This window comes from Rutidosis leptorrhynchoides, chromosome 11 (genome assembly GCF_046630445.1).
Source record: "Rutidosis leptorrhynchoides isolate AG116_Rl617_1_P2 chromosome 11, CSIRO_AGI_Rlap_v1, whole genome shotgun sequence".
Taxonomy (NCBI): domain Eukaryota; kingdom Viridiplantae; phylum Streptophyta; class Magnoliopsida; order Asterales; family Asteraceae; genus Rutidosis; species Rutidosis leptorrhynchoides.
In genome coordinates, this window is record NC_092343.1 from 108,230,446 (window position 1) to 108,245,167 (window position 14,722).

The following is a 14,722-nucleotide window of genomic DNA, read 5'->3' on the forward strand; positions in this document are numbered from 1 at the left end:
GATTGATGCATATAGTTATGCACCTGAAAACACTCGGAACCTGAATAAACGTTTAACACGTAGCTGTGCTAATTCCTTTAGCGTTATTATTACCGAAAATAACTTTGCATCTGCTGTTCGAGATAGCCAGTTTTGTCACAGCTCCAGCAAGACAAATTCGGCTTTTCGTACGAAACAACCTTATTATAACGTTGATATATATGCGTGCTCTTTTATTGTTACCAGGGAACCTTTCATATTCCACCATATTACCATTAGCGTTTAATCATCTAAAAACACAATTTTCCTGAAATCACCTCGGATTAATAACCGATTATTCAGATATCATAGCATTAAATGCAGAGGAAACAGAAAAATGGTAGATGGTCTAAACGACCAAAAGTTTGATGATAAAGAAAGGAGTGTTAGGAATGCTCGTTAGAAAATTGGGTATTGAAAAATAGATTGAACTACCCATGAAGGAGACCAAGGACAAATACAAGGACCAAACCCTACATTCAAAGGATTCAGGTAATTCTGGATCCGTTGAAATCTTTAGAGAATATCTTGTTCGGAATTCATGTTAAAATCTTGCGGAAAATCTTTTTCCATCAACCATCGAACTTAGAAATTCCAAAATATCATCATCAATATCTTCGATATTTCTGAGGATATTTTCATAAATATTCTCGTCCGAAATTATATACCTCCTCGTGCTTCCTGTGTATCATTATATTGGAAATAGTCAATAGAAAATTTAAAACCGAAAAGCGGATTATGCGAAACTATGAAGGAAACCGTGGACAAATCACAAAGAATAAGTTTGACTTCAAAGAATCCAAATGATTCAATGTCTGCTAAAGTCTTTAGTGAATATCTTACTCCTTACTCTAAACCCTTGCAGACAATAGTTTCTATCATCCTCTGATCTTAGATATTCCGAGATATTATCGTATCTTTCATTATAAATATCCTCGATATTTCTGAATATATTTTCATAACTAATCTTATCTGAAATCATTAATCTCTTCGTGCTATCAGTATTACATTATATAGAAACTGTTAGTTTCTATATTCTGTAAACTTTCGAGCTTAAAATATGAATGTTATTGAAGTAATGTTGGGAACTGATGCATGAATTAGTATAATATAATGACACTTGATCAACGTGATTATATTACAGTAAGTCATGCTGAGTTTCTAAATGGAACATGATGATTCACAGATTATAACGTCATCATGTGTCATGTCACATAACTCTTTTATTCTACTTCACTCCTGAACAAATCAAGAAAATGTATTCTTAATGGTTCTATCTTCCGTGATGCTGATAAATTTAAAAATCAAATCATGTTATCACGTTCCTTCCTGCTTAGAACAGTATAATCATTCAAAACTCTATATCTACAAATTATGGACCATTATTCGCTTGACTTGAAGTCGGGAGGAGAAAACAAAAGCATAGAACTTTGAAATATAGGGGAGAATATAAAGCCCGATAACCACACATAAATTACAAATCGTGTATATCAATGTTTAACGCAACATAAAGACACGGGAGAATTAAAAACATTATAATCCCAAGGGCGAAGTAGAATAAAGCAGATTCCTTTGGTGGAAGTTGGAAAATGAGAATGATTGTTGCGATAGTAAGGATGAGGACAAGGATCAGAACTGGATTAAGCATTTTCACAATCTTTTGGATGTATGAAATAAGAAAGAAAGTATAGAAATGGTGAGAATAATAGAATAGAAAAGTTTAATTTATAATGGGAATACCAGACGGAGTAATCGAGACAGATCACTGTATTAATTATAGAGATCTTAATTTCCTTATTCGTCGAAAAATCAAATCTTTTAGATTTTGAAGATTTTCTCTATATCCCTGAAATTCCAGAACTCAACCAAGGTAACGTCAAAAGTTAAGACGCATCATGTTTTCTAAATTCAATCGTGACTACGTCAAAAGTTAAGATGCATCTTACTTTCAAAATTCAACCCTGACTCTGTCAAAAGTTACGACGAATCTTTACTTGTCCTATTTCAATCTTTTGTGATAATTTCACTCGTACGCTTCGAATAATTGAGTTGTTTTTATTCAAATCACCTGATGGTGATAAAAATTTAATTATTGACTCATATTCGTCATGAAAACATTTTTATTGTTAGCCATGACGACCACACTCAAATTTCGGGACGAAATTTCTTTAACGGTAGGTACTGTGATGACCCGGGAATTTCCGACCAAATTTAAACATTAATCTTTATATAATTCCGAGACGATAAGCAAAGTCTGTAATGTTGAGTCTTAAAAATGTTGGAACAGTGTTCATATATTCAATTACCCTTTGACTGTGCTCACCGATTCACGAACATTTAATTGTAAATAGATATGTGTGTATGTGTATATAAATAATAATTAGAAAAATAATTTGAAGTATTCTATGTTGTTAAAAATTAATAAAATAAAAATAAGATATTATAATAATTATTATTTAAAATATATCTCTATATATAAATAAAGTATATTAAAAATAAATATTAGATGATTGTAATACTCGTTTGATGTTCCGATTAATATTAAGCAAATCTAAAATGAACTTATATGATTTTAAAATAAACGGTGATCCGAAAATGAGTTTTATAAATTTTAGGCTTATTAATAATATATTTAGAAGTTGTTTGTCAAATTTTAAAACTTTTTATATTTTACTTACAGCTCACCACCTTTGTCAACCTCCAAGAACGTTCACCTACAGCTCACCACTTTGAACCACCATAACTATCTCCACCATCGGTCACCTCAATACCACCCTCAAACCACCATCAAACCTTCATTTTTTTTTCTTCTGTTAACGAGGAATAACGATGAAGACTGTGAAATGAAGAAGAATGGTAACAAGAATGATGAACGAGGATAATGTTAGTAATGATATCCAGCAAACTGTTTTACTCGACATTCATCGAACCCATATATATATATATATATATATATATATATATATATATATATATATATGTATATATATATATATATATATATATATATATATATATATATTTTCTGTACCGAAATAATGAAGATGACAATATTAGTTGATGATGATGTCGATGATTATGAACACGAAGGTGATTGTTTGATGAAGAGGATATGGCAAGGAAAAATGGTGAATAGTTCTGGGTCTCTTGTTTTTTTGAAGAAGATAAAAACAGTAAAGGTTAAATAAATGATAGGTTTGATATAATTAAGAAAGAACAAGGCAGAGTAAACGATTAGGAGGTGAGTTGATGAGTGAGAGGTCCTAGGTTCGAAACTTAGCCACGACATTTATTTTCTTTTTAGTAATAAAAGGTTGCTGCTGGGCTATGTTCCATTGTGTGATTGGGCCGTGAACTTGTCTTATTAGTTGGGCCGTACTATTGGGCCAAGATCAGGCATATGGACTGCAAGGATAGTGATTAAGTAATGATAATGGACGTACGATGATGATGATCATGGAGAATGATATGATATTTGATGATAATGAGAATGATAAAACGTTTCATATGATAAAGAAATAATCAGGCAGTTTAAAATAGATACAAATTAACGGTTCAATGGTTGGGAAGGGAGTTGTTAAACGAGAGGTTGCGGGTTCGAATCTTGGCTGTGACATATTTGGTATCTTTTTAAGGTAGTATTATTATTTATTATTATTAATACTACTACTACTATTATTAGTATTATTATTATTATTATTATTATTATTATTATTATTATTATTATTATTATTAAACCAGTAATATCACGACTACCATAAACAAGTAAAATTAATATTTTTACACATACTATTATTAATAACATTGTTGTTATCATTAATAGGGTTATTATAAATATATGTATATTAGTAATGTTATTATCATTATTTATTTTCACTAATAATAACTTAATATAATAGAACTACTGTTTGGATAAACAAATTAAAATGCATACAAACAAAGTATATACTAAAAATTTATGTAAGACTTTTACAAAAATAATAATATATAAACTTGTTTAATTGATATTATGTGTATTAATATAAATAATTGATATAGGTTCGTGAATCCGAGGCCGACCCTGCATATTTCAGTATAGTCATATGTATTTTTACTACAAAATACATTAGGTGAGTTTCATTTGCCTTTTTACCCTTTATATTTTTGGGCTGAGAATACATGCGCAACTTTTATAACTGTTTTATGAAATAGACACAAGAAATCAAAATTACATTATATGGTTGAATGATCGAAATCGAATATGCCCCTTTTTATTAAGTCTGGTAATCTAAGAATTAGGGAACAGACATCCTAATTGACGCGAACTCTAAAGATAGATCTATCGGGCCCAACAAGCCCCATCCAAAGTATCGGATGCTTTAGTACTTCGAAATTTATATCATGTCCGAAGGAGGATCCCGGAATGATGGGGATATTCTTATATGCATATTGTGAATGTCGGTTACCAGGTGTTCAATCCATGAATGATATTTTTGTCTCTATGCATGGGACGTATGTTTATGAGAAATGAAAATATGAAATCTTATGGTCTATTAAAATTATGAAATGATTATTTATGTTAAACTAATGAACTCACCAACCTTTTGGTTGACACTTTAAAGCATGTTTATTCTCAGGTACGAAAGAAATCTTCCGCTGTGCATTTGCTCATTTAAAATATATTACTTGGAGTCATTCATGACATATTTCAAAAGATGTTGCATTCGAGTCGTTGAGTTCATCAAGATTATTATTAAGTTAATTATAGTTAGATTTATTATAAAATGGTATGCATGCCGTCAAATTTCGATGTAATGAAAGATTGTCTTTTCAAAAACGAATGCAATGTTTGTAAAATGTATCATATAGAGGTCAAGTACCTCGCGATGTAATCAACTGTTGTAAATCGTTTATAATCGATACGGACTTTGTCCGGATGGATTAGGACGGGTCTTCACAGGACGGAGGTAATATTAAATATATGGATGGCAACGGGTCGGGTTAGGGTCAGCTTTAAGTAAACCCGAACCTGATTAGAAAAACCCGTCCTAAACCCGGACCTAAACCCGTCAGGGTCCCCATTTAGTTACTAACTAGCGGGTAAACGGGTTTTCTCACGGGTATTCGTGTAACGACCCGAATTTTTTCATAGATATATATGAGATTAATATTTACATGATTAAATGTTTCCAACATGTTAAGCAATCAAACTTGTTAAGACTTGAATAATTGAAACGGGTTTTTATGTAAATGTTTGACCACCCAGTTCGTCCGACGATTCACGAACGTCATAACTTGTAAAAATGATATAATGGGATATATATGGATATATATATATATATATATATATATATATATATATATATATATATATATATATATATATATATATATATATATATATAACTTGATAAAATGATATTTAATTATCTCATTAAGTATATTAACAATGGGTTAGATACATAAAATGAGACTACTAACTTAAGGGTTTCGAAACGATATATATATGTAATGATTAACGACGAAATAACGACTTAATTAAAATGTATATATATGTATTGTATTAAGATGTATTAATACACTTTTGAAAGACTTAAATACATATATCAAAATACTTATACTTAACAAAGATAGCTATAATCGTATTCTCATTCGTTTTCATCAAGAATTCTACTCGTATTCGTACGGTATTTGTACCCTTATAATACACAGCTTCTAGATGTATTTACTATTGGTATATACCAATAAAAATCTGCTCCTTAGCAGCCCTAAATGATTTAGGAAATATGTGGGAACCATCATTTAACATCTAGCATCAAATAATTAAGCTAAATAACAAAACTAGAAACCTTTGTTGACTAACTCTAAAAAACGCCATATACATGTGGTTATATACATCCATTTCATGCTAGATTACTCCATCATTTTACTCTCAAAACACACACACTTCCATCACTCTTAAACTTCATCATATTCAGCAAGTTTTGATCTCATAATCAAGCTTTGATCACCATAAAAAGAATCATTCAAGAACACAACAAGAACATTTCAAAAATCCTTTCAAGTTTGCAAGATTACTTTTAATCTTTCAAATCCATTTCAAGTAATTATCCAAGATCAAGAAACCCTTTTTATTTACAGTAGGTTATTGAAACCACCTGTCCAAATCCATATGGGCGAATACAATAACATTTGGTCCCATTGCGAGGTATTGACCTCTATATGATACGTTTACAAACATTGCATTCGTTTTTAAAAGACAAACTTTCATTACAACGATAGTTGACAAATATGCATACCATTTCATAATATATCCAAACTATAAATGACTTAATCTGTCATTTACTTAATAATAATCTTTTTGAACTCAACGAATCGAATGCAACGTTTTTGAAATATGTCATGAATGACTCCAAGTAATATCTTTAAATTGAGCAAATGCACAGCGAAAGATTTCTTTCGTACCTGAGAATAAACATGCTTAAAAGTGTCAACCCAAAGGTTGGTGAGTTCATTAGTTTATCATAAACAATCATTTCCGAAATTTTAATAGACCACAAGGTTTCATTTTCATTTTTCATAAACATCATACAGGCATTTCGCAATCTGCATAAAAATATCATTCATATGGTGAACGCCTGGTAACCGAACTAACAAGATGCATATAGAATATCCCCCGCATATAGGCATTTTGCAATCTGCATGCTATATACCGGCAATCGCAATCAGTATATATCAATCGAAGTACTAAAGCAGTTCATATCTCTAACTGGGGCGTGTCAAAGCTCATAGATCTATCTTTAGGATTCGCGTCAATCAGGGGCCATTTCCCTAAATTCTTAGGCTACCAAGCTAAAAGGGGCGATATTCGGTATTCGTAATCCAACCATAGAATGTAGTTTCAAGTACTTGTGTCTATTTTGTAAAACAGTTATAAAAACAGCGCATGTATTCTCAGCCCAAAAATATATATAAAAAGGGAGTAATGAAACTCACGATACTGTATTTCGTAGTAAATATGCATACGACGGCACTGAACAAGTGCAGGGTTGGCCTTGGATTCACGAACCTATATCAGTTATATATATATATATATATATATATATATATATATATATATATATATATATATATATATATATATATATATATATATATATATATATTAAAACATATAACAAGTTTATATATTAATAATATTAATATACTTGTCATATTTAATGATTTATATGTCATGTTAATAAATAACTTAAATATAGTCATTTTATATATTTTAAATAATTATTATTATTTATATATCAGATTTTTATTAGAGTAATAATATAAGTCATTTATTATAAATATCATATGTTTTTGTCTAGAAATATCATATAATGTTTTAAAGTTAATATTCATATATATATATTTGTATAATATCTCAAAATGTGTTTTATATATATATTATGTGTAACTTAGTTAATATTATATATAAAAATAGTATGTGATATCAAATAGTTTATATTAATTCAATATACTTTAAGTAGTTAATATTTACCATTCATTATAATATATTAATAATAAAAATTTATGTTAAGATTTATATATGATAAAAATATATTTTTATATATAATATAATTTATATAACGTTTACTTAATATCATTTTAATGATAAAAATATAGTGATATGTATTATTAATATAATTATATTACATGTAGTAAATATATCTTTGTATCAAATATTTATTTGATAAAATAATAATAATAATAATAATAATGAACAAAAGTTGTATTATTTTGTAATAATAATAATTATTATTATTTTAATAATAATAATAATAATCATAATAATAATAATAATAATAATAATAACAATAATTATATTTACTAATGATAATAATAATTTGATAATAAATAATAACCATTTGTAGTAATACTAACATAATAATAATAATATTATTATTATTAATAATTCATTTTAAATTGTATCTTAATTATTTTTTTTAATAATATTTGTTTTTATAATCTTTGTAACCATAATAATACTGATAATGTTAATTAATAATAAAAATGATAATTTCTAATAAAAATAATAATAATGACCATTTTAATAAAATTGATAATTTTAGTAATAATCTTACAGGTAATACTAATTATAACTGTAATGATAATTTTATAAATAAAATAATAATTTTTAATAAAAATGATAGTTTTTATAATATCCATGCTTTTAATAATAATGATAATAATACTTTAATATTTGTAATAAATTATCTTAATAATAATACTTTCAAATAACAATAATAATAATAATCATAATAATGATAATAATAATAATTTATAAAAAAATGATAATTTTTATTAAAAATGATAATTTAATAAAAGTGATAATTTTTAATAATAATTATAATGATCAAGATAAAATAATAATAATGATAAAAATAATAATAATAATGATATTTTTAATAAGAATGATAATTTTAATATTATAACTTTTAATAATGATACTTTTTAAATAAAATGATAATTTTTAATAATCATAATAGTTTTTAATAAAAATGATAGTTTTAATAATAATGATAAATTTTAAATGATAATTAATAATAACAATGCTTTTATAATAAAAATTTTAATATTATAAATCATAATATTCACTAATAACAATAATAATAATTAGGATGTTAATAATAATATTTTATAAAAATAATAATTCTATCAAAAATATAATGATAATTTTTACTAATAACGATACTATTTAATAAAAAAGATAATTCTAATTATAGTAATAATAATGATAATCATATTTTATATAAATCATAACCTTAACCATATTTTTTACTAAATCATAATAACTATATCTAATATTCCTAATCGCATCATTTAATAGCTTTTAGTCAATAATTATCACAAACACATAATCATAATCATAATATTAATTATAATAATAATAATAAAAAGATAATAATAATATTAATAATAATAATAATTTTAAAAGTGATGAGAATTATGCCATTCTAATCTCATCAACATCGATTTGTTTTCACCCTCATACCCATAACCTCCTTAGCCATAACCCATAATTTCATAGCTTCATCCCGCTCAATAAAACCCGTTTTGGAAAATAACTCGCTCATGACCTTGTCGTAATATTTTATGTATAATACTAATAATAATAATAATACTAATATTAATATCAATAGATTAATAATACTAATCTTTAATAATAATAATAATAATAAAATAAATAAATATTTACGGAGTATATGATAGAGTAGAGAGATTGAGAATGAGTCGAGCAGAGAAGTGGTCGAGCTTTATAAGAAAATTGGATTCCACTGCTCCGCGATCGCGGAGCAGTTGTGTCTAAGAGGCCCGCGATCGCGGAGCACTCTGTTCCAGCTCACCCTCAAATAAAATGTGGGCTGCCGACAGTTTCATATAATATTTAATATATAATATATTTAATTTATATAATTATTTATATATTATATTATATTCTCGTGCATAGTTGACTTGTAATTTTAGTTCCGATGATTTGTACGCTAATGTTCGACTAATGTCCCGGTTCTGGTTTTTCAAACGTCTTTTCGTATGCTTAGAAAACTTGTACTTTACGTTTCACGACATGTACCTTTATCAATAATTAGACTTATTCGTCAATAAATTATATTACTTAAAATGTAACTTATACATTTGAGTGTTTTGGTCATTTGCTTCTTCAAATCATCGTCTTGTTAGTTATCAAAATAATATTATTTTAAGTCTTTACAAGAAAAATATATCAAAATATTTTATATTTATGTTAACATTTTCTAACATTATATTTTATTATGTTGAAAAATATATATATTATTGTTTAGAAATTGTATAACATATATATCTAATCGTAATTCTTTATTTAACGATATAACGTTCCGTTTTTAAATATATATATTTAAAGTTTATTATATATATTCTAAAATCGTTTAAATAATAAAAATTATTATATCTCATAACGTTTATATTTTAGAACTTATAATTGATATAATTCATTTATGTACAAGCGTTTATTTCTCAGACGTTCTAATTAACATATTTAAATATTAATCGAATTAAACGAATGCTACTATCGTTTACTAAATAACTTGAAACTATATATATATATATATATATATATATATATATATATATATATATATATATATATATATATATATATGTATTCAATATACATAAACACGTTTTTAAATACATGTTGCAAGTTATATATATATATATATATATATATAATTCTAATTATTAATATTCTAACTTATTGTGTGTATATATATATATATACATATATATATATATATATATATACATACATGTCCATTTACTAATATTTGTTCGTGAATCGTCGGTCAATAGTCAAAGGTTAACTGAATATATAATAATAGTTCAAAAATTTTGAGAATCAATATTACAGACTTTGCTTATCGTGTCGAAATCATATAAAGATTAAGTTTAAATTTGGTCGGAAATTTCCGGGTCGTCACAGTACCTACCCATTAAAGAAATTTCATCCCGAAATTTGGTTAAGGAAAGTTGGTAACGAAAATCAGAATATTCTCGTATCAAGGAATATGATATAACTTTAATTCTCATCATGAATTCGATTGTTCATATAATCATTATCAAAGTAATAGATTAATTGAGTATTTTGAATACCTTGAATGAGTCGAGTTCCGTTTTATGATAAGTATGAGTTTAATAAATATAGAGTTTTTCACCACTAAGAAAATATGGATAGAACAATTCGATTACGTGAAGAGTATGAGTGAAGCTATTGTAAAAAAGTGAAATAAAGAAATACATGTTCGTTTTAACTTTTGACGAAGTCATGGTTGATTTCCGGAATTCAAGGGATTTAAAGAAAATCTTCGGAATCTATATGAGATCTGATTCTTCGATAATTAAGGAATTTAAGATCCTCTTTAATTAAATGAGGTGATCTGCCTCGATTGCTCTGTCTGATATTTTAGCTATAAATTAACCTCTTCCGTTCCAATAATTCTACCACTCCTATATTTTCTTCTTCAATTCATACTTCCAAAAAGATTTTGAAAATGCTAAATCCAATTCTGATCCTTTATATTTTCCTGGTTACCGTATCCGTCATTCTTCTTTTTCATCTGCCACCGAAGGAATATGTTTACTTCTACTATTACCTTGGGGTTATAGTATTTTTAATTCTCCCCTGTCTTTATATTACTATATGCATTGATATACACGGTTTGTAATTTTTCTTATTTGCTGTGATTTATACTCCTATTTATATTTCGAAGCTCCATGCTTCAGTTTCCTTTTCTCGATCTTAAGTAAACTGATTTAGACGTCTCGGATTCGTAGATTAAATCTTTGAATTTTGAATGATCATAACTAATGTTCTAAGAAATAGATGGTAATAGCACGATCTGATTTGTTAAATTACCAGAAGTCACGGAAAAGATAGAATTATCAAGAAAATTTGTTCTTGGTATGTTTAGAGCTTAAGTAGAATGAAAGAGTCGTGTAGCATGACACATGATAAGGGTATGATCTGTGAACCATCATTACATTCCATTAGAAATTTAGCATGACTTACTGTAATATAACCACGTTGGCCAAGCGTCATTATATTATACTAACTCATGCTTCAATTCCCAACACTTCTCCCGAAACCATTCATAATTTAAACTCAATTTTTACAGAAAGATAGAAACTATAACAGTTTCTTTTATGATGTAACCCAGATAGCACGAAGACATAAATAATTTCAGTCAATAATATTTATGAAAATATCTTCAGAAATATCGAAGATATTTATAATGAAAGATACGATGATATCATGAAATTTCTAAGATCAAAGGATAATGAAGAAAATTCTTCCACAGGAATTTCAGCTAAGTAAGGAGAAAGATATTCGCTAAAGATTTCATCGGATGTAGAATTATCTAGATTCTTGATGTACAAGTTTAGTCCTTGTGATTTGTCCACAGTCTCCTTCATAATTTGCTCAATCCGTTTTTCAGTACCAAATTTTCTTGTCTTCCGAGCTTTATCAACACAGTAATCTTTTATCATCAAATTTTTGACTGTTAAGGTCGTTTACAGTTTTTGCTGCTTCATCAGCATTTTCAAAACTCAGAGAACTGATTCGTAAGTTGAGGTGTTTTTCAGGATTCCAGAATTGAAGTACGTAGGTCCAGGAGATAGACGTTATATGTATATATAACTGTTGTTTTAGAAATGCCGCGAAATTCGAAAATAATGATTGATGCTTCCTGGTATTGGTATGGTAATTATTGTTACAAGATGTAGATGAGTATATTATGGGGTTTCAATAAATAAATATAGAGAGACTTAAGTCAAAGAGTAACGAAGTTGCTGGTACGTTTACTATTAATATGGTGGGATATAAAATGTTCCCCGATAACAACGTCAGAAAGGGTAATTGTATATGTCAAGTTTATATCAACGCTTATGAAAAGTCGAAGTTGATTTGTTGGAAGTGTGATAAAACTGGATACTTTGAAAAGGAATTGTAAGGTTATATTCAGTATAACAATACCAAAAGATCTAGCACAGATACGTGCTAAACTTTTACTTAGGTTTCGAGAGTTTTCCAGGCGTCTAACTATATGCATTAATCCTTCTTTTAGTAATTAACGTGTGGTCGGTTCATCCTTTTGATTGCTTCGTTAATTGAGATGTTTAAAAAAAAATCATGAATGGTTTGAACGCAGGTTGTAATCGTCAATATACATATGATGTTCAAGATAAAATCATTTAGAATTTTAAATGAAATGAATATGTATATGGGTTTTATGAATAAGAGTGATGTTCTAGTACAGTTTTGAATTCAAAGTATGGTTTTGAAAGATGTAGGAATCTAAGAGTGATGTCACAGGTTAAAGTTTTGACTTGGATTCTGATCTGTCAAAATCAGAATATGAATTGAATTTGAATGAAAATGGTTGTTCTTTGGTGAATGGATATGTATATCAGTGGTTGGAAGTAGAATAGTTAATGGCCATTGAATCGGAATTGAAGAATGTACAGTGTAATATATTAATGTGAAATCTAAATATTCCTCGAGTATTACCTACCCGTTAAAATATTCTCACCATTAATAGTATGTACGAAAGAATTTTTATGTAGAACAATATGTAGAACTGAAATAAATGATATAGAATGATATGTAGGATGGTGATTATGCTCGAGGTACAGATTGTAATGTTGAGGCTCGTGTTGTTGGTGGTACTGGTACTGTTGGTGCCGATGTTGGTGGTGCTGTTGGTGCTGATCCTGGTAGTGCTTGTGATGCCTGCAAGTTGTGCATCATACTTTCCAGAGCCACTACTCGAGCGAGAAGCTCGTTGACTTCTTCTATCACTCCAGAATGATTGGCGGTTGGTACGATGGATGAATAAGGTTTAAAATAGTAGATATTATGTAATCGTTGCGAGCCATTCTGGAAATGAGGGTGAAAATGGTGTTTTGAACGGGTTCGCCGGTAAGTGCTTCAGGTTCTTCGCCAAGAGGGAAATTCGGTGGATGGAAGGGATCGCCTTCCTCTTGTCTCCATTGATTCAGTCGACTACGAACCCATCCCCAATTCATCCAGAATTGATAATGGCTAATTGGTTAATCTATTCCGGTTACACTGTTTTCGGAGCTCAGGTAGAAATCCATGTCGGAATAGCTGTCGGAATCTGAGGAACTCGAACTAGTTGCAGGATTCATCTCGTACAGAGCAGGGAAATGATTTTCGATATGAAATAGATTATAGGATTTAGATTGGTATTCTTCAATACATATTTACATATGTATATATATAATACCAAAATCCCATAAGTTACGGAGGAATTTATGGAAAGTGTTAGGCAAAGTTTATAGTAACAGATACGCTAAGATATGAATTTGTCTTTACACTATCTATGCAATAATTGCACTAAGATGTGTCTAGACTAAAATGATAAGCAGGTTATTTTCGACAAGAAATGATAAGCAAAACTTTTGACATGCAGACACGATCGAAGTCCAGACTCACTAATGTATCTTAACAACTATCAGTTAGACACACTAATGCAAGATATGGTTCGCTAAGACCAAGGCTCTGATACTAACTGAAACGACCCGTCCAAATCTATATGGGCGAATACAATAACATTTGGTCCCATTGCGAGGTATTGACCTCTATATGATACGTTTACAAACATTGCATTCGTTTTTAAAAGACAAACTTTCATTACAACGATAGTTGACAAATATGCATACCATTTCATAATATATCCAAACTATAAATGACTTAATCTGTCATTTACTTAATAATAATCTTTTTGAACTCAACGACTCAAATGCAACGTCTTTTGAAATATGTCATGAATGACTCCAAGTAAATTCTTTAAATTGAGCAAATGCACAGCGGAAGATTTCTTTCGTACCTGAGAATAAACATGCTTAAAAGTGTCAACCCAAAGGTTGGTGAGTTCATTAGTTTATCATAAACAATCATTTCCGAAATTTTAATAGACCACAAGGTTTCATTTTCATTTTTCATAAACATCATACAGGCATTTCGCAATCTGCATAAAAATATCATTCATATGGTGAACGCCTGGTAACTGAACTAACAAGATGCATATAGAATATCCCCCGCATATAGGCATTTTGCAATCTGCATGCTATATACCGGCAATCGCAATCAGTATATATCAATCGAAGTACTAAAGCAGTTCATATCTCT